This window comes from Thalia democratica, chromosome 4 (assembly GCF_965202585.1).
Source record: "Thalia democratica chromosome 4, ktThaDemo2.hap1.1, whole genome shotgun sequence".
NCBI classification, from domain to species: Eukaryota; Metazoa; Chordata; class Thaliacea; order Salpida; family Salpidae; genus Thalia; species Thalia democratica.
Genome location: NC_139168.1, coordinates 29,193,960 through 29,216,694, shown reverse-complemented (window position 1 = coordinate 29,216,694; position 22,735 = coordinate 29,193,960). Strand labels below are relative to the sequence as shown.

Sequence of the window (22,735 nt, the reverse complement as noted above, 5' to 3'; positions counted from 1 at the left end):
CAGCATCAACATTGACAGAAACATCAATATCTAAACCAGCATCAACATCTAAACCAGCATCAACATTTAAACCAGCTTCAAGGTCTAAACCTGCATCAATATCTAAACCTGCATCAATATCTAAACCAGCATCAATGTCTAAACCAGCATTAATATCTAAACCGGCATCAACATCTAAACCAGCATCAATATCTAAACCGGCATCAATATCTAAACCAGCATCGATATCTACATCAACAGAAGCGCCTACATCAACAGAAGCGCCTAAATCAACTGAAGCTCCTACGTCAACAGAAGCTCCTACATCAACTGAAGCATCTACGTCAACAGAAGCATCGACATCAACTGAAGCATCTACGTCAACTGAAGCATCTACGTCAACAGAAGCATCTACATCAACTGAAGCTCCTACATCAACTGAAGCATCGACATCAACTGAAGCATCTACGTCAACTGAAGCATCTACGTCAACAGAAGAATCTACATCAACTGAAGCTCCTACATCAACTGAAGCATCGACATCAACTGAAGCATCTACGTCAACTGAAGCATCTACGTCAACAGAAGCATCTAAATCAACTGAACCTCTTACATCAAGAGAAGCATCGACATCAACAGAAGCATCGACATCAACAGAAGCATCTAAATCAACTGAAGCTCCTACATCAACTGAAGCATCTACATCAACAGAAGCATCGACATCAACAGAAGCATCTAAATCAACAGAAGCATCTAAATCAACAGAAGCGTCTAAATCAACTGAAGCGCCTACATCAACTGAAGCGTCGACATCAGCTGAAGCATCGACATCAACTGAAGCGTCGACATCAACTGAAGCATCTAAATCAAGAGAAGCATCTACATCAACTAAAGCGTCGACATCAACTGAAGCTCCTACATCAACAGAAGCATCTAAATCAACTGAAGCTTCTAAATCAACTGAAGCTCCTACATCAACTGAAGCATCTAAATCAACTGAAGCATCTAAATCAACTGAAGCGCCTACATCAACTGAAGCGTCGACATCAACTGAAGCTCCTACATCAACTGAAGCATCGAAATCAACAGAAGCATCTACGTCAACAGAAGCATCTACATCAAGAGAAGCATCGACATCAACTGAAGCGTCGACATCAACTGAAGCATCGACATCAACTGAAGCGTCGACATCAACAGAAGCATCGACATCAACAGAAGTATCTAAATCAACTGAAGCTCCTACATCAACTGAAGCATCTAAATCAACTGAAGCTCCTACATCAAGAGAAGCGTCGACATCAACTGAAGCATCTACATCAACTGAAGCGTCGACATCAACAGAAGCATCGACATCAACAGAAGCATCTAAATCAACTGAAGCGTCTACATCAACTGAAGCATCTAAATCAACAGAAGCATCTACGTCAACAGAAGCATCTAAATCAACTGAAGCTCCTACATCAACTGAAGCATCTACATCAACAGAAGCATCGACATCAACTGAAGCATCTAAATCAACTGAAGCGCCTACATCAACTGAAGTGTCGACATCAGCTGAAGCATCGACATCAACTGAAGCGTCGACATCAACTGAAGCATCTAAATCAACTGAAGCATCTACATCAGCTGAAGCATCTAAATCAACTGAAGCTCCTACATCAACTGAAGCATCTACATCAACTGAAGCTCCTACATCAACTGAAGCATCTAAATCAACAGAAGCCTCTACGTCAACGGAAGCATCTAAATCAACTGAAGCTCCTACATCAAGAGAAGCGTCGACATCAACTGAAGCATCTACATCAACAGAAGCGTCGACATCAACAGAAGCATCGACATCAACAGAAGCATCTAAATCAACTGAAGTGTCTACATCAACTGAAGCATCTAAATCAACAGAAGCATCTACGTCAACAGAAGCATCTAAATCAACTGAAGCTCCTACATCAACTGAAGCATCGACATCAACAGAAGCATCGACATCAACAGAAGCATCTAAATCAACTGAAGCGCCTACATCAACTGAAGCATCTACATCAGCTGAAGCATCTAAATCAATTGAAGCTCCTACATCAACTGAAGCATCTACATCAACAGAAGCATCTAAATCAACAGAAGCATCTAAATCAACTGAAGCGCCTATATTAACTGAAGTGTCGACATCAGCTGAAGCATCGACATCAACTGAAGCGTCGACATCAACTGAAGCATCTACATCAACTGAAGCATCGACATCAGCTGAAGCATCGACATCAACAGAAGCATCTACGTCAACAGAAGCATCTAAATCAACTGAAGCTCCTACATCAAGAGAAGCGTCGACATCAACTGAAGCTCCTACATCAACTGAAGCATCTAAATCAACTGAAGCGTCGACATCAAAAGAAGCATCGACATCAACAGAAGCATCTAAATCAACTGAAGCTCCTACATCAACTGAAGCATCTACATCAACATAAGCATCGACATCAACAGAAGCATCTAAATCAACTGAAGCGCCTACATCAACTGAAGCATCGACATCAGCTGAAGCATCGACATCAACAGAAGCATCTACGTCAACAGAAGCATCTAAATCAACTGAAGCTCCTATATCAAGAGAAGCGTCGACATCAACTGAAGCGTCGAAATCAACTGAAGCTCCTACATCAAGAGAAGCGTCGACATCAACAGAAGCATCGACATCAACAGAAGCACCTAAATCAACTGAAGCTCCTACATCAACTGAAGCATCTACATCAACAGAAGCATCGACATCAACAGAAGCATCTAAATCAACTGAAGCGCCTACATCAACTGAAGCGTCGACATCAGCTGAAGCATCGATATCAACTGAAGCGTCGACATCAACTGAAGCATCTAAATCAACAGAAGCATCTAAATCAACTGAAGCGTCTACATCAACTGAAGCATCTAAATCAACAGAAGCATCTACATCAACTGAAGCTCCTATATCAAGAGAAGCATCTACATCAACAGAAGCATCGACATCAACTGAAGCTCCTACATCAACTGAAGCATCTACATCAACAGAAGCATCTACTTCAACTGAAGCATCTACGTCAACTGAAGCATCGACATCAACTGAAGCATCTAAATCAACTGAAGCTCCTACATCAACTGAAGCTCCTAAATCAACTGAAGCATCTGCATCAACTGAAGCATCTAAATCAACTGAAGCTCCTACATCAAGAGAAGAATCGACATCAACTGAAGCGTCGACATCAACTGAAGCATCGACATCAACTGAAGCTCCTACATCAACTGAAGCATCTACATCGACTGAAGCATCGACATCAACTGAAGCATCGACATCAACAGAAGCATCTAAATCAACAAAAGCATCGACATCAACCGAAGCGTCGACATCAACTGAAGCTCCTACATCAACTGAAGCGTCTACATCAACTGAAGCATCTAAATCAACTGAAGCTCCTACATCAACTGAAGCATCGACATCAACTGAAGCGTCGACATCAACTGAAGCATCGACATCAACTGAAGCGTCGACATCAACTGAAGCTCCTACATCAACTGAAGCATCTAAATCAACTGAAGCGCCTACATCAACTGAAGCGTCGACATCAACTGAAGCGTCGACATCAGCTGAAGCATCGACATCAACTGAAGCGTCTACATCAACAGAAGCATCTAAATCAACTGAGGCTCCTACATCAACAGAAGCATCGACATCAACTGAAGCATCGACATCAACAGAAGCATCTAAATCAACTGAAGCATCTAAATCAACTGAAGCGTCGACATCAACTGAAGCATCTAAATCAACTGAAGCATCGACATCAACAGAAGCATCGACATCTACAGAAGCATCTAAATCAACCGAAGCGTCTACATCAACAGAAGCATCTACATCAACAGAAGCATCTACATCAACAGAAGCATCGACATCAACTGAAGCGTCGATATCAACAGAAGTATCAATAGGAATAGGAGATTCACCACCAGGGCCAACTATAACATCTACAAATTCTTCGTCTAAGTCACCACCTGCAGATGGCTTGCACTTTCCTTTACCTTTACCTCTTCCTTTTCCTTTGCATTTCCTAGGTCTCTTGCCTATTTTGTTTCTTTTCATGAAACCCCTGAATTGGGCTTTAACCCCCGGGAACGATCTGAAAGCCCTAACTGCTATAAACAGACCGTCATCAATTTGTATCTGTTAAAATCAAGTTGTTTTTGTGAATTGTTTTTTTAAAGCTTACAAATGTATTTGGTGGCGTGTAGTTACTTATTTTTATTTATAAACACTTTTTTGTTTTATATATGTTTTAGTATATTTCATTATTTATTAAAGTTTCTAACAGTTTTATTTATAACTATTGATTGTTTTTTTTTCTTATCAAAAAAATTATTTTTAAATCAACTTAGTTTCTTACCTAAATGTAATAATAATATTATATATTATAGCCTTCACTGTTCTTCTTATAATTTTTTTTAATAGAAGGAATATCTTGTTTAAACTTTCAAAATGAAATTAAACTTTTCATAACCACTATTAAGGTTAATTTAAAACTAAAGTTTATTTTAAAATTAATTTTAGACGCAAAGCACAAAATGTTTATCAAAATAAGTTTTAAGTTTAACCTTAAAGTTCTTATTGTCGCTCTACTAAAGTATCATAACTAAATTTTATAAACTTTTTTTCATTTATATCATAGTTGAGAATACAATAACTTTAATATGCTTTGTCATAACTCCTCTTTTGCTTAACTTTATAATTAGTTCGTTAAAGTTTAATTTTAGAACTTTTTGTACTTTTCTTTCTTTTGATAAGAAACATAGAACCATTTTACATTATTTGTTTTAATTTCAACATTTTGTTTGTTTAAAAGTCTTTTGATATGTCTCAAAAACGCATGTATTAACTTTTGATCTTGAGGCAGTAAATTATTAGTCTAGTTTGGTAAGAGACACGACAAATTTTTCTAACTTATTAAAATTTAGTCAAGCAATTTAAAAAAGGGTAATATATAGCTCATCAGCTTTTACAAGTTTTATCGGATTTAAATATGAAAAACTTTAACTTTGAAAGGAGTTTCAAAACTAATAAATCTTTTGTAAAGTTTGGATACGAATTATTATTGACAAAACGATCAACTTGTTAAAAGTGTGGTTTTTCGAGAATAAGTTGTTTTATAAGTTATTAATGTTTTAAATAAATATTTAGAAATATTTAAAACTTGCATCGATAAAAAAAATATTGCAACCTTGGTATGGTGTTGAAGTTTTTCAAGTAATTTAAAAAAAAAGATTTTAAATAAATAAGATTTTAATTTTAGTTAATTCCAAAATTATTTTAGAATACGTATTTATATTAAGCTTGATTTTGTCAAATAAAACATCAAACATACTTAAATTGAAAAAATAAATAAAGTAACTTTCAATAATCTTAAGCTGTATGAAAGACAATACTTAAATGACTTGATATGAACAAAAAATATTTTCTTTGTAAAATATAGAAAATAGGTGTTTAACAAAATAAACTGTAATTGTGATAGATTTTGTCGGAGGTTATTGAAACTTGTCGGGTGCATGAAACTTGCAATATTTGTTTTTTATATCATTGCACATATTGACATATCGAAACATCGGTAAACCAAAACTACGCGTAAAAGTCTATTTATAAATTATTTTTAGTTTTTTGTTTCAAACTTAAGCTACAATAAGAGCGTAACATATAAAACAAGATAACATCGTAGCATTGTATTTTTGTAAAACACTGTTAAAGGTAGTCAGATCAACTTTGTTTCTGGTTAGTGCTTATGGTCATCTGCATGCTTTGATTAGCATGGCAAAAAAGCATTAAACTTTCAAAATTGGTTATTTTGTAAATAATACGAGCGAACAGTAAACCCATTATCAACGCTTAAAGCTGAGATTTTATGTTTTGGGTGATTTTGATGTTATTAAAACAAACTTGGTAAACTTCACTAGTTGCTGAAGTTTATAAACGAATTCGATGTTTTAAGTCTTAATGGTTCTTAGTTGAAGTAATTTATATAAAAGTTTTGTTCTAAGTTTGATGTTGCTTCATACTTGATAATAGTTGAAAAAAGTTGCTCAGAGTATATAAAAAGATACTTAGTCTTTTAAAAGTATTCAAAATTAATCATTCCTTGCTTTTAAATAAATTAAATTACCTTTACCGTCTATAGTCTCTCACATGCTACTTTTATTAAGCTATGGTTATAACATACTTTTTTCCCCTTTTGTAACGTAAAATGTTTTTCAGTTCATGCAACTTTTCAAAACTTACTTTTATTCTGTAGTTGGTACCGCCGACAATTTGCCTTTGAAATTCGATGGCTTTGTACATTCTTATCCTGTTTTTGTACCTCCAGTCGACCACGCATTTTACCTGGAAAATTAAGGTACAAAGACTTTTTTTAACTCTTAACATGACAAAATTTTGCCCCAAAACTATCTAGGTTTGTATGTTTTTGTTTTAACACGTTATTTGTTAAACATGAATTAAATTAACACTACAGAAGCAAACATTTAACTGTCAAAATTAAAGCACCAAATAGGCAAGACTGATTTAATAGTAACTTTACATACAATATAAACATAACTTGGTCTTTCGACAGACCTTGTCTTAAAAAACTTAAAAATAAAAAACAAGACTGGTTTCCATAGTGACTTTAAAAATATACAAAAAATAAACTTTACCGTTGAAAAATTTCTTGTATCACAACTTTAACAAACTAATGCAACCAATCACTCACGTCATCGGCGACCTTCTGAACTTCCCTGGTGGCGGGCAGCACCCCCGACCACAGCCAGGCGAAGGGGCGGAGCGGCTTGATGGGCGGACTTTCCGGCCGGCATGCTGTTCGTTTGTTACAAGTGTTAGTTCGAAAAACGTGCAAGTTCTTGATTGCTGATAATTTCGCTGACTCAAGGACACGTTTGCAGTGTCGTTTATTGAAAGTTTAGTTATGCAAGAAATGACGTTTGCTCAAGTAGTTAACAGCTATCCGGAAAATAATAATTTGCTGTTGTAGATAGCTGCTTTGTGATTTCAAAAAAAGAATAAAATGAGCTAAAAGTATTTATTGAAAAATTAAACCGAGTTACTAAGATTGTTTTCTTGTTTCCTTAAAATGTTGAAAGTGTTTTCTGGAAATAAATAAAAAGTTGAATGCCATGTACTTCAAGGTACAGTTAAAAAGCGAGATAGTGTATGACGTAATAATAGTCGGGTAATTGCATACCATAAAAACAAATTTGGCCTAGTTTATCTTATTAGGGCTTAGATAAAATCTAGTAATCTCATAAATATTTCCACAAACTTTGACAAATGTAACATTATACCATCGACATTTTAAGTTTATTTATCTTATGAAAAAAAAATACAAATGTATCATTTATGGTTTTTATGATATTAAGCGAATTTTCATCGTTTCAAACTTAAACTTAAACGTTTCAAGAATTATGCAATATTAGGTTTAAATAACTTTACACTTTTGTTAGTGTTGCGTTTTAAATTACAACAAATGATATCTCTATCTGTTTTAACGACTGAATATAGTGCTTAAAAGTAAAATATTACAATGAGTTAAGGACTGATCTTTAATTTCTGATGAAATTAATAGTTTTTGTATTAAGAAATTAGCAAAATTACAAGCCGAAAAAACTTTTTATTTAAATGTATAATCGTAGACAAGTATACTTATAGCTATAAATTTAAAACGATAATTTTTTTTTTGCTTCTCGGTAACTTATTAACAATAATTTTGTTCCTTCTGTAATTTATTAACACTTTGATGGTTATTACAAATTTGTCTTTCAATACTCAGTAATGCTTATTATACTTTATTTTATTGCGGTTTTGTTTTAAAAAAATCATGAATTTTTAACTAAAAAAGTTGCAAATTCCTAACATATACATCAATTTTTAAACACTACTAAATCCTGCGATAAAGAGTTTAAATGAGCAACTAAAGTTTAAAAAAAAATTGTTTTACTAACGTTAAAATTAATATGGCTGCAGTTAAAAAAAACATAGGCTGAAGACTGAAAATACAATTTTTTTTTTTCAAAATTGATAGTTAGAATATAGGCAAAAACGCCTTATGCAAAAAAAAATCAAAAGTTTACATTGGTAAAAACTTTAATTCATATAAAGTTTATACCAATTTAGTTCATAAAATAGAAAAATTATCATGCTTTCTTAAGCTTTTTTAAAACCAGCTCTAAAAACACCTAAACTTCTTTTTACAAACAAAAACGTATTGTAAACAGACAGTTTCTATTTGATCTTAACTTACGTATAAGGAAATACATAATATGCTCAGATAAGCTTAGAGCTGTATTTTAAATGGTTAATTAAAGTTATTTACGATTTAAAGAATTTTTCTTTTATCAAATTTATATAATTTAATTTTGCAACAAAGTTTTTCATGTCTGCAATTTAAAAACGTTTTCAATAAAATTCTTTAGGATACCAATCTTTTAAATAAAAAAAATTGTTAAATAATTAACCAAGCAAGATCAATTTACGGTTATGTATTAATATTTATATAAGTCTTGTTCTGGACAAGACGTTAAACTGCATCCAAGCGGTGTAAATTCAACAGCCAAAAGGTTTTTTCGTACACTTGGTCCAAGGACCATTTATAAGAACCTTTTTTTATATTTGGCCAATAAATGAAAACAAAATAAACAACTTACCTACAAAGAGCAGTGCAATGGTACACAGCAGGAGTGGCAGTCTCATATTGAATAACTTGGTATTAAAACCCTGAATTTATTTGCGATTGTTACTTGTTACCAATACTTTAAACTACTTATTGAAACCGTGCGTACTTAGTTTTTGTTTTCATGTTACCTGATTTTAAATACGCGGTTTGTTTAACACTAAATGAAGTTAAACAGTTTTTCTTAAACTTTACCGAATAAAACGCCAAAATTTATTTCAACAACGCAATACTGATGATGTTAGTTTAATTGAATAACTACCAAAGTTTTTTACAATTGAAAAATAAAAGTTATTAAAGTATTTAACATGTTAATGCTTTTATTTCGCAAAGCTTCGTTTTTTAAACTAATTAAGACCGGAGCTCAAATGACGTTTATTAAAAACGGGCGCGTCTTGAAACTTCAAGAACTTTAGCTTGAGAACCTCTGTTCTATTGCACAGTTCATACTCGGCTGCTAGAAAGCTTTAAACACCTGTACTGCTCGCTTATGCTTATCTGATAAAACTTGCACCCATTGTCCGTATATGTATTGATAACAAAAGGCCGCGGGGCGAATCAAATAGTGTTAAAAATCAGTAGCACTGCGTATTCGGTAAGTTGAACGCCATAACGTGCAATGAACAAAAAGGTTGCACGTGTGTACTGAAAAAAATAGATTTGCACCGGTCTCACATTTGTGGCTTTTTTCGAAGACTTTTTCTGCTGCAATGGCGGAGGCATCAATAATCTTTGTGTGAAAACCCTGTGGTTTTACGGTCGTGGCAGGATTAATATATGCCTTCGTTCGGCGCAGACCGGGTGATAAGTGTGATTTATCAGTTTATGAGTTAAAACTAAATGACGGCTGGTGAATATTTTGGTCGTTATAAGATTAAGCGTCATTTGTGAAAACCGTTGTGTGGTGTGTGCCATCGAGTACCATAAACAGTAGTCAATTTTATTTAAAGAAGTTTAAAGCTAGCTGTTGTAAACTGAGAAAATTAATTTCAAAAGGTAATAAGAATATTTTGTGAGCCTAATCCTATTTTGAATATTTTTTTGTAAAAGGTTTATGGGTATTCACATTTAATTTGTTGGTTACAACAAAAACCCAATTAACTATAAGCTTCACTTTAGAGGTTGCGCTAATTTTAAAAATCACAAACTACTTTAAGTAATCGATTAAGTACACTTCAAAGTTAACTAATCCTTGTTAGATAAAAAATTTATGAAAACGGATTTAAAAGTTGCGTTATAAACAATCAAACTTAGATTGCAGATCCTAAACATGAACACAGACAAAGCCTGTGTTAATTAATATGCTTTAAATACAAGTATTTGTAATGTACATACTTTATTATTATTATTATCTTACTTAGTTTTGGTATTTATTAAATTAATATAAGTTAACAATAAACCTTTAAAAGACTAAACATAGTAACTTGTTATTTTTTTAATTTCTGTAAAATTACCATTATGTGTAAATAATTATATCGACAAAAATTATTATAGTTAAAACTTATATAAACTTTTTTTTCAAGTAAAATAGGTTTTACTTAACTACAAATCATGTAATGTTTCAGAAACCTAAAATCTGTCCTATGTCATAAACAATGATTTTCATTAACTTTTATCTGTATTTCTAAGTCAAATTATGATAGCTCACTTCAAAAACCAAGTAATGTTTAAAAATTTTTAAATAAGATTTTAATGCATTCATTTAAAATATGTCATCTAAATTAAATTTTAGACTACATAAAGCATATTTTTTCTCAAATTTCACTTTAATTTAAAGGTTATTATTGCAATTACAAAGGTTATAAAATTTAACCTTAAGTTCAGTAAATTTTATGGTTTTTTTGTAAGTTACATTGTAGATTGTTTTTTTAAGTTTTTTTTGACTTAGTATGGTTTGACTAAATAAATTGTATACAAAAAAACTTAAATCACAAGAAAAAAGTACATTTGTAACGTAAATAAAAGTTTAATAAACATAAAAGTTAGTTTATTAGGCTCAAGTAATCTGAAAAGCTTACGTTGTATTTGTAAACTCAAACTTAAGTGAAATTTAGTTTTTAATTGTTTTTAAGTTTAATTTAAACTCTTAACTATAAGTATAAATTTAAATATGTATATATAACTTTCATAAAAAAAACTAAGCTGTCTGGGTATTAGAAAAAGTGCAAGTTTTCGATATATAAAATTCTTATTTTACATGTTTAATTCAATAATAGTACAATGTTTATAGACTAAGGTTTTTCTATTAAAGTATAATTTTTAAATGTAATAAATAACAAACAATAAATATATTGAAAACTGTAGTCTTTAGTAAATATTCAGCTACATTTGTTCATATTTTTATAAATATTGTATTAGGGTAAAGCATGGAAATATTTTTGATTGTTAAACTGTTTTATAATGTATCTAACTAACTTCTAGAAATTTATTAATACTATAAAACTAAATAGTTTTAAAAAGTTGTATCTATCACACTCATTTGTAAAGATTTGATTTCAAGAAAATTCGTGGAGTGTGTATATTACACTAAATTAGTAATATTATTATAAAAATACGTAATTCTTCTGATTAAAAATAAATTCTAAATATAATCTTCTATTAAAAGTAATTCATCTTAACGGATTAATATATTAAACTACTTTATCACCAAAAAAATATGACAACAATACTAATTTATTAATGCGCTATGCTAAAACAAACTTAAAGCTTATTACATAATATTTACAAATACATTACACATTTTTGCGATAAATAGCATAAAAGTACAGTATTCTCCATTGAAAGCAAGTTTTATAAATATCTTGGTCTAATAGATCAATGTCGTATTCAACGTTTATTTTAAGTTCTACAAACAATAAAGTTAGTTTTGTTTAACAAATAAAAAAAAATGTCACCTAAGAACTGCATATGGTTTGATTAAGTTTTAAGCAAAAATCGTAAAATTATATTTACACTGTTTGAGTTTTTTCTTACATAAGTCGTGAATTAAGCAAAATTTACCAAAAAAAGTATTTGAAACAATAGGCATTTTAGAATTGAATAAATAAGTATTCGATTATAGTTAACACTTCAAGTTTATACGACAAAATCAAACGTTAAATAAATAATTATATATCTATTAAATAACAAGTATAAGTTCAGAAGTACTTAAACACTCACTTTGTTCGTACGAAACAAATAAAGCTAAGACGTAAAGTTTTGATGCTTATCATAGTTTTGTGGTTTTGTTATCTTTACTGTTGTAACTTTATATTTGCTCTGACTTCATTTCGTTGTACAATACAACTTATTCTATTTTAATAAACTTGGTTGAGGTTTTCATAATTTTTAAAATACAATTAGTTGTAGATATACTACAGGACAAAACATAATTTCAAACTAAAGAATACGAGTAAAATAAGTTGAAAAACATTTTTGTAATGTTTCAACGATGAATTATCAAACTTGTACTTCTCTATCTAGCACACATAAACTTTTTTATAAGTATGTTTAAGAAAACGAACTTAAATAAACAGTTTTTCTTTTTGATTCTTAAATTTTTGAACAGCTACTTAAAATTTTTGATTGTCATTACGTAATTATGGTTATTAAAAAAAAACTTTTTGTAATAAAATAAATTATTCTGTTACATTTAAACAATAAGTACAGTTTTTATTTAATATTTATACCATTTAATATTAAATAGAAAAATATAATAAAAATTCAAGTGAATATTTAAGTATTAATTTATTTCTAGGTATAACTACTTGTCAGTACAAAATAGAACAAAAAAGTTTGTTTGATAAATAAGATTTTAGTTTTAAAGGAAATAGAGTAGAAAGCATTATGATAGTCTGACGAATTTTTAGACAAATGTACGAAGTTAAAAATTAGTCTAATTGTTATATCTTAATAAAGCAAAATTTTAATATTTAATTTTTATCCCTAACGCTTATTACAAAAGCTTTAAAACAAGCAGCAAAACTACAGTTTTCTAAATCAATAAAATAGTTTTTGTACGCACTAACAATTCCACTTGCAAAATAAATAAAATTTTATCAGAAATAAGAGTAGTTTGAAGAAACTTTAAAGAATATAATTTTGAAATTTAAGTAGTAAGAGAATTTGATTACGTCTATAAAAGTTAATTTATTTTAAAATTACAAACAAATTACTTACGAAAAACAAGTTAGTATAATAAACAAGTTTGATAAAAACTTAAGTCATTATACGATTTCTTTAATTGGTATATCAGTTAGTAATCAAAAATAAATTTTTACAAATGAAATTTTTTGTTTGGTCAAACTAAAACTAAACTAGATCGATTTAACATGGTTAATTTTTATTGTTACTGATATAAACCAAAGCTTAGCACTGCAGATTTTTTTAAAAGCATGTTGTGATAATCACTTGTGTTGTAACATGCCATTATTTGTTCTATTTTGTACCAACGGAGACAATTAACTTTTTGTAGTGAACTGTGTAAAGTGATAAGAATTTATCTATCTATATTCTATAGCTTAACACGGATAATTTTTATTTCATGGCTTATTAGTTCAAAATTTAAAAATATTCTATAACAGTCGAAAAATGAATTTCAATCACCTTAACACATAATGTTTGATGAACGCTTATGTAATTTAATCAGATGAACTCAGGACTAAACACTAATTTAAATACAAAAACTGACGAGGGTTTCATCAGAAAGTCTGGTTAAATTTGTCTTCGTTTAAACGCAACTCTGTTTATGTCACAACAATCAAAACCACACGCGTATTTTGTACACATTTGTATATATTTTGTATTTTATGTATACCAGACATATGACTTTATTGTCGCTGTATTTGTTTTTTTCACAAACTTATTCTTTTTGTTTTCTTAATTCTAATTTTCCTTAAAAATACAAACTAAGCTGAGAAAAACTAAAATTTGTATATAAATAATAAAGCTTTTTTTTACGTACGTAAATTAACCTTTGACAGAATAAACTGTTTTAGGTCTCAAAAGTTATATCTATCTGAAACTAAATTTATTTCAAGTTAGTAGAAAAGTAGTTATAATGTTGTACTTAAAGCAGCTACTTAAAATACTTTGTAATATGGAATTTTAACGATTTTTAGTTAGAAATAAACTTAAGTTCATGGTTAGTTTAAAAACTTAAGTAGTAAATTAATCCTGTTTGATGTAAAAGTTTTAGTCTAAAGTTAATACGTTTTCAAAAATTACTTAACATCCAACATTTTTTACATTAATTTGTGTGGTTTTTTCAAACAAGTCAAAATTTTACTTTTAAAAAGTTATCTTAAAAACAAATAGTAGCGTTTAAAACTTTCAAAGTAACTGTTCAACATTTTACTTATCAAAAACTAACTCATTTATATCATTTCCAGTTAAATATTATATCCCATTTCTCGATCAATTTATTGCAAAATCATATAAACACTTTAATACAAAACTATACATTTTTCTAATATCTAAAGACAGATCCTAGGAAATTTGTTTTTAAAGTACTTCTCATAAAATGTATGTTGCCAAAGTTATTACTAGCTTAACAACTTAATAATAGCGTAAACATCTAAATGCAAAACTAAGCCTTTTTATTATTCAATTACTTTTAGAGCACGTCAGTTAATGAGGCATTAATACATTAAAGCTATTTCTTTAAACATATTTCACTGCAAAAACAGTAATAAAGCCATGTATTATTTTATGTTTAATACTAAAACTTTTTTGCTCAAACTGCTACAAATTTAATTGTAAATCGTACTCCAATCAAGATAATAAAACCGTTCAGTTTAACAAGAGCGTTTTAAATTTTGTTACTTGTGTGGAAGTATCAAGTTTATGTTTATGAAATAGGTTAATGTTTAGTGTCAAACTGTCTTGATATTTAGAAAGTTTGAGAAGTATAGAACATAATATTATTAAACTAATTGTTTAGTGCAAAGTTATTAAAAACTGATGATAAAACGTAAACTTTTTAAATCTTATTTAAAGTCTTTTGAAAAAATTTTGGCTAGATATATAACTTTTAATAAAGCGTAACTAACAGTAAGAAGTCAGTTTTTTCAACTACTTATTTTATTTTTAAGTAATTAAAACTTATAATAATTACTAAATGAACTTAAATCTAGTTTTGGGGTTTTTATATTTTTTACAGATGAATTTTATAAATAACAATAAAACCCTACTTTCAGTACTTATTTCGATTCAAGTTAAGATATACTTGAACGACAAAAAAACGCTTAAACAATTGGTCCTAGGAATTTGTGCACGAAAAAACCTTTCGGTTATCGAGTCGTGCACCGCTTCGATACCTTTAAACATCTTCTTCAGACAGTTTTAATTATCGACTAAGGATTTTATAAAACTGAATTTTTTATTAGTTTGTACGATTAAAAAACTGTTATGTAACCACACATATATAAACAAAGAAATTTTTCGGTTAAATGTAATTAAAAAACGCTTAAAAACTCTTTTAGCTTCATTGATCAAATGTTTCTAGTTGAAAAATATATATAGTATGTGTTAAATAATAGGTTAAACAGCATTATAAAAAATGTAGTCGTAAATTTATTTGCTGCTCATGATAACTTTGTTTTTGGTATTTATTTTTATGCAACATTTAAAACTGTATGTTTCAGCTTATAAGTGCAGATTAAAATACAGTTTTGTACTGTTTCAGACAATTAATAATCCACCCTTTTAATTTCGTTAAAAAAAAAGACAATACATGCTTTTTTGAACGTATCTGGCAACACACAGCACTTAAAACTTTTCTGAAAAGTAAAAAGATAAATAAAAAACACCAATCAACTTGTTCGACCATTATAAATGAATAGTTTAAAGCGTTTACAAAAGCCATTGGTCATCGTTAAATTTCACCTGTTGCAACTTTGCGGAAAAAAAAACGTATGATCAGAGTAATTTATAATGTTTTATAATTTAAAAAATTGCGTACTGATATTGCAACCCACAGTAGCTGATTTTTCGACAAAAATACTGTCTTTAAACTATAGTGATAGTTTTAAAAGTTTGTAAGTAAAGGCTAACCACTTTTTAGTTTTTTTTTTATACTATTTATTATTATATGAACTTTTTTTTACTTGATAACCTGTAATATTTTAATTTCAATAAGTACAAACGATTTTTCAACTCAAGCAGAAACTAGTTCATCTTAATCTTTTAGACAGTTTAATAACATGTTATCATCTTTGCTAAATTTTTTAAAGTTCTTTAGTATATTTGAAAAAGCAGTTATTAGCACTTTTTTGCCTGAAAAACAAAAAGCAATAAAGTTTAACCTAATTTTTGGAAGCTTATTACGCGTATAACGTCTTTTTAGTCATTTCGAATAAAATTTTAATTTTCATAAGCATTACACGCAATGCTTGTTGTACGAAAGCTGTTTTACATGACTGCTTCTTAACAGTGCAACTTTTACCCGTATGCTGCGTACTTACCTACAAAAAATATATTGCTTCTTTGATATACAGAAGAACACGAGAGAACTTGAAGGTCAACTCAAAGGTCGAACGAAGTTTAAAGTTTCGTTTAAAAATCTTGTTGAATACATGAGAATTCTATTTTTTTTAATTTATTATCTTTAAATCTTGCTATAATAAGTATTTTTCGTTTTTTTGCTAAAGTGCCATGCTGTGTATTTTTTGTTTAATACGTTTTATTTTTTGTGTTTTTTAATGTGGGTTTTATTAAAGCTAACTTCACTTTATTATAATTTAGTATTATGTCCTTATGGTTTAATTCAAGCTTCTGTTATAAACTTAAAATTTTACTCTCCACAGAAATAAAACTTATAAGCTATATAGAACAATATTATTCAAAAAAATCAACTTAACTATATTTCAATGCATAAAAGCTTCAAAAACGAAGTTGATTTTTTATCAGAATACTTATGCTATAATTCAAAACAACCACTAACTTTGTTAAAACAACCGGCCCGCCAATGTTTACTAAACTTAAGTGAAATGCGGCCCGCGAAAAAGACGAAACAGGGGCCGGCGAGCTTGTACTGGATACGCCGGTTTTTAAATGAAAAGCAAAATAAAAGTCTCATTTTCGGTTCACGGTAGATTTTGAACTGACTTTCGACGTGGAAGAAAATTAATGTCACATACAATTGTTGTTTGCAAAAATAAGTCGGACAACTAAGTAGTTTTCTTAACTTTTATGAAATTAAAACATTCCTGCTAACAAAATTTTTTTTTTTCTTAACTTAGCCCGCCGATTAAAACGTTGCTCACCCCTAGTTTAAACCAATAAGAAAAGTTATAACATTATCAAAATTGACAGCTTTAACCTCCTGCACCGACCATTGTTTTTCTCGGCTTAACTTGTTCAAGCCGTTTTGTTTACCAGCAAACATCGTTTTTCTGCATGCATAATCAAAGTTAATTTCAAAATCAAGTTTGTCATATTTGAAATGATTATGTTACAGTTATGCTAGCTACATTGTATTACGCCAGACGCTTTCAATCACCGAAACCGGTGTAAATCTATAAGTTTTGTTTGATGTTAAACATTACAATGCCTCCATGTATTGACCAGCTTAATTTTTTGATATGCAAATTTAGATTAAAAACTTTTTAAGTTTATTCTAAGTTTGTTACTTTTAGTTAAACTTACTAAAATTTTGAATTTTATATTTTTTCAGTTTTATGTATCAAACTAGTATAGATAAAAAACAGCACTTTTTAAACTTGTAAAAGATAAATCTAAGTAATTGTTGCATGCTTAACTTTATGGAACCGATATACATAATATGGTACAAGTTATAAATTCTATACTATCATGTTCCTGGATACTATAATCATGCAAAGCATTATTTAAATAAACTTTTTGTTCTAAAACTATATAAGTTATTGTATTAAAATAATTCTACAAACAGTGTGAAAAATTTTAGTGCAGATGTGTTTTAATAAACGTCAAGTTATAGGCGAAGGCTGATTCAATTATTTAAACAAGTTTCACAATCATTTTATTAATAAGTTAACCACAATGATATTGATACAAAACTTTCAAATCATTTTCTTTCCAAAGTTAAAATGTTTTTTTCATTGATAAACATGTAAAAATGTCAAATTTATTATAAAATAAAAGTGAGCTTTAAAACTTGAAAATTAACAAAAGATGTAAATTATTTAAGTCATAAAACTTATTGTAAAAAGTTTAATGCTTGACTTTAAATAAATACATTCAAACAAAAGTATAATATTAGCAATATTATAATTTGTTGTTTCGGTTTCATACGCTTTATATACAACTAGTGCAAAAAATCATCATTGCACATATTAGTAAACATATACTTTGTTTTGATTATCAGTCCTGATTAATTTATAATTTTAAATGCAGTACAAAATTTATAATACATTAATGGTAAATTAATATTATTCTAAAAACCTGTTTGTTTTATTTCTCATTCAAACAAAAGACTTAAAAAAAACAATATAAGCCACACGTGTGCTTTTTGATGCTAGTGATTAATTCCGATCTTAGCTTTTCTTTTGCTTCTTTATCGTCTTTTTAACTGTATTTCGCGATTAAAGTCATATTGTTTTTATAAAGATTTTAAATTATTAAAGTTTAATATTAAACAAGTGTAACTGTAGGTTAAATTTGTAAACTCAAAATCACAGTTTTAAAGTAATTTCAACGAACAAACTTCAATTAAATTTTCTTGGTGGAAATTTGAATTTGTGTCATTTGTTTAATCATAATGTTAATTCGATGTGTTAATAATTTATAAATTTCTTATAGTTGTAAAAATATTTTTAGCTTAAGCGTTTTTTTAGTTGTAAATTCATTAAAAAGTTTTTATTAATTTTCAGAAAAACATAAACCTACATGGAAAACAAAAACGTCGTATTATATTCTAAAACAGTTTTCAAAACTGTACATCCGCATTTAATAATACTATTATTGTAGATTATTAAACGACAAAATAAAATTGCTCAAAGCATTTGGTCCTAGGACCTGGTGCGCGAAGAACCTTTCGGTTATCGAGTCGCACACCACGAATACCTTTTAAAGTCTTGTCCAGGACATGATAAAGTGCAGTATAGGTATTATTAATAATAGTACTACTTTCTACAGTTTAATTTACTTATGAGTACTCAAGTTTTTTATTTTATAATAAATACTAGTTTATCTTGTTTATCTTAGTTCCTTTTAGACAGTTGTTTTCAAAGTGTTCTAAAAGTTTTTAAAAACGGTTAGTTCATGATAGTTAAAATTGTAATTAGAGTAAGTTGTCTTTTACATGAAAACTTTTCAACTGCTTCTGCACTTTTTATAAATATTTTTGTTATTTCGTTTTGCTAATCAAGGCTAGTTTTTTATCGCTTCTTTTTTTCTTTATTAATTTGTTTTCATATATAAATAACTTACATAAACTTTACTTTAAATACAGCATTTTTTATTTATTCTCTACACTTAGTAGCATCTAACTTCAGATTTAATTTTAGTTTTAGTTAAATGTACAATTAGTATTATTGAACGGGTATACTTTCAAAATCCACCCGCGTTCAAAATCCACCCGAGTCTAAATCCACCCGGTCAAAATCAACCCGAGTCAAAATCCACCCGAGTCGAAACATTCACCTCGCTTTATTTGTTTTTGAATCAAATAAAGCGAGGTGATTTTAATAATTTCCCCCATACCCAAATATCATTCTCAAACAAACCTCATCTGTAGGAATAACAGGCACTTACTAAATTCTTGTGTTTCTGTCCTTTATAAAACGACTTAAGAATAAATAACGGTACTACAGATTAAACTTATAATGTGATGTTTTTGGAGTTTTTATTTAGTATTTTTGCTTGTTGTATGGAATTTTTGACAATATTTTTTTTGTTTTTTTGACTAGTGAACTTAATTTTAAATAATTACAGTTGGCAAGCAGCTTTTTTAAAGAAATTTAACTTTTAACATAAATATAACTACTAGAGCTAATTAAAAGTTAAACAACGTCAGGTTTTAGAAAATAAAACTTTACTATCCAGTTATGATTATGTTGAAACTTTTAAGTAACTAATGGATGTCCAATGAAAAATAATTTTGTACGATCTCAATCACAGTCACACTACAATCAATTAAATCTTACTGTTTTTTAGTTAAAAAAATTTAGAATTTAAAATTATTTTTAAGTAGTTTTTAAATAAATAAGTCACATTATAAGATTTTTATAAAAACTGTGTGTTACAAGTAAAAGCTACCACTTCTACTACAAGTTAATCCATTTAATCCAGGGGTCGGCAAACTGCGGCCCTCGAAGTGTAAATCTGCAGCCCAGCATGTTTTTTATTCAAATTGAATGCGCCCAAAAAATAAAAAGCTGCGGCCCGCGTGAAGAATGTAAATATTTCCCTCGAGCATATAAATTTGGGCTGCTAAACTAAACTACATTTTAAATTGAGTTTTTCGAAAAAAATAAACACTAATTTTATTATTTTTGTTTTTAAGTACATGTTTATCATTTAAAAACCCTTTATTATCTTCAATGCTTAAGCTTAAATATGTGAAAAAAGACAGATAGTAGTTCTAGCAGTTTTTCTTTTAAGTTTAGATTTTTATTTTCCTTTCAAACAACAACGTCTAGGAGTGTATACAAAAGCTTACGTACTTAGATTGGAAAGTTTCTTAGATTCACTATGTTGAGCTTAAATATGTGTACAAACACTGTGCAAACATATTGTTTTACTAACATGTCAATTCTTTATAATTCAAGTCTTTGGTTTGACATGTGACTATAAAAATGTTTCTTTTATTATAATTTTATCACTAACTTGAAATTTGCAAAGAAACAATTAAAAGAAATCATAAACTATTTACTAAATTCATTGTTTTTTTTTTAATTATTTTGTTTAAATGGCAAAGTGTTTCAATCTTGGTTTTTTACATGTTTTTATCTTTCAAAAACATTGACTGGTTTGATGTAACTGATTGCAACTATTTTGTTTCAAAAAGTTGCAATCAAGAAAACTTTAAATAGATTATTAAAGTGTTTAAGGGTACTAAAAAAAAACTTGAACTGTTTAAAATGAAATTAATAATATAAATGTTGTTTATATTTTACTTAACTTAATAAAATAACTGAAATTTTAAATATGTGCTGTGCAATGTATTGAATATATAAAGATTATTTTAAACAACTTAATATAATAATTAAATAATTAGAATTTGATTATATAAAAAGTGTACAAAGTGATCCACATCTTTTTTTGAGCTTAGATTTCAGCTTGTAAATGACTACGTGAAGCGGCTATCTACAAAATTCAAAAGTGACCCCTCGTGCAAAATTGACGGGGTCCAATTGTAGTGTAACGGTGTTTCCCCTAATATTTGTTGAGTCAGCAAAAAAAAATAAAAATCAGTTTTAATTAAATTGAAATATTTCTTTAATGTATACCCCTATCCTTAACCCACCTTACTAAAAAATATTAGAAATTTATCAAGAAATAATTTTTTGATAACTCAAAATAAAAAAATTATTAAAAAAAACTTTTTCACTTTGCTAACATATCAAATATTAAGGAAATTACCGTTACATTACAACAAGACTCAAATTGAAGCTGTGCAAAAGTGTCTTCGTGTAAAAATATACCTTCGTGCAAAAGTATCCCTTTGTGCATATTAGACTCCTAAAGTCCTAACCCTAAACATAACATTATTTTCTCAGACTTTTAAAAACCTTAACGCGGTAGATTAAAAAATAAAATTCTGTGCACTTTAAAAGTTTTGGTGTAAATTTTTCTAATATTAAAATTAATTTTACCAAAGTTTAGTTTTTATTTAAGAATGTACAAAAGTAGCGAACAACTAACTAGCGAAATAAATATTTTAAAAAAGAGACTAAAGTATGTTAAAAATAAAAGTAATATAATTATGAATCTACTACTTTCTATATATACAGTATTAAATATAGTATAAATTTTATCCTTTTAGCTGAGTACATATATTAAATCTTTTGATTATTAAAGTCTACTAACGAAATTTTAAAAATTAGTTTGTTTTTAGATGTATTTTGACATGTGTTTTAGCTTTAAAATAGGTAAGCTCTTTAACTGTACATAAAATTTGTTTTATCAAATTATTGCTTAACTAAAAATATTTGGCAAAACAACAATCATAACCTAATTTTATTTTTTGAATAATTTTAAAATTAGATATCAAAATTTAACAACAAAATGAGTATTAAAGCTATTTTAAAACAACATTTTTTACGACATTAAAAACACTATTTATGGTTCAAACCAGTGGCGTCCCGTGGTATTTTTCTTAGGTGGTGCAGAAAAAAAAATCCGAGTTGCCGGTGATCGATTTGCCCCTGCTTGAGTTGTCCCTGCTCGAGTTGCCTCTGCTCGACTTGCTTCTGCTCGAGTTGCCTCTGCTCGAGTTGCTTCTGCTTGAGTTGCCCTTACTTGAGTTGTCTCTGCTCGAGTTGCTTCTGCTCAAGTTGCCTCTGCTCGAGTTGCTTCTGCTCAAGTTGCCTCTGCTCGAATTGCTTCTGCTTGAGTTGCCCTTACTTGAGTTGTCCCTGCTCGAATTGCCTCTTCTCAAATTGCTTCTGCTTGAGTTGCCTCTGCTTGAGTTGCCTCTACTCGAATTACTTCTGTTCGAGTTGCTTCTTCTCGATTTGCTTCTTCTCGAGTTGCTTCTAATCGAGTTGCCTCTGCTCGATTTGCCTCTTCTAAAGTTACTTCTGCTTGAGTTGCCTCTGCTCGAGTTGCTTCTTCTCGAGTTGCCTCTACTCGAGTTGCTTCAACTCGAGTTACTTCAAATCGAGTTGCCTCTACACGAGTTGCTTCTGCTCGAGTTGCTTTTGCTCGAGTTGTTTCTGCTCGAGTTGCTTCTGCTCGAATCGCCTCTGCTTGTGTTGCTTCTACTCAAATCGCCTGTGCTCGAGTTTCCGGTGATCGAGTTGCTTCTACTTGAGTCGCCGCTGCTCTGCTTAGCTTTGTTTTCATTTTTTCGTTTACAATAGCTTGTTGAATAATACTTAAATCTTTACTGTTTTAGGGAATTTTCAACTTAGCTT

The 22,735-nt window shown here is 29.4% G+C and overlaps 1 pseudogene; it reads left to right on the top strand.

Moving 5' to 3' along the window:
• Window positions 1–224: 224 nt before the first annotated feature.
• Window positions 225–4,163, top strand: LOC145833213 (uncharacterized; annotated as a pseudogene).
• The last annotated feature ends 18,572 nt before the right edge of the window (window positions 4,164–22,735 follow it).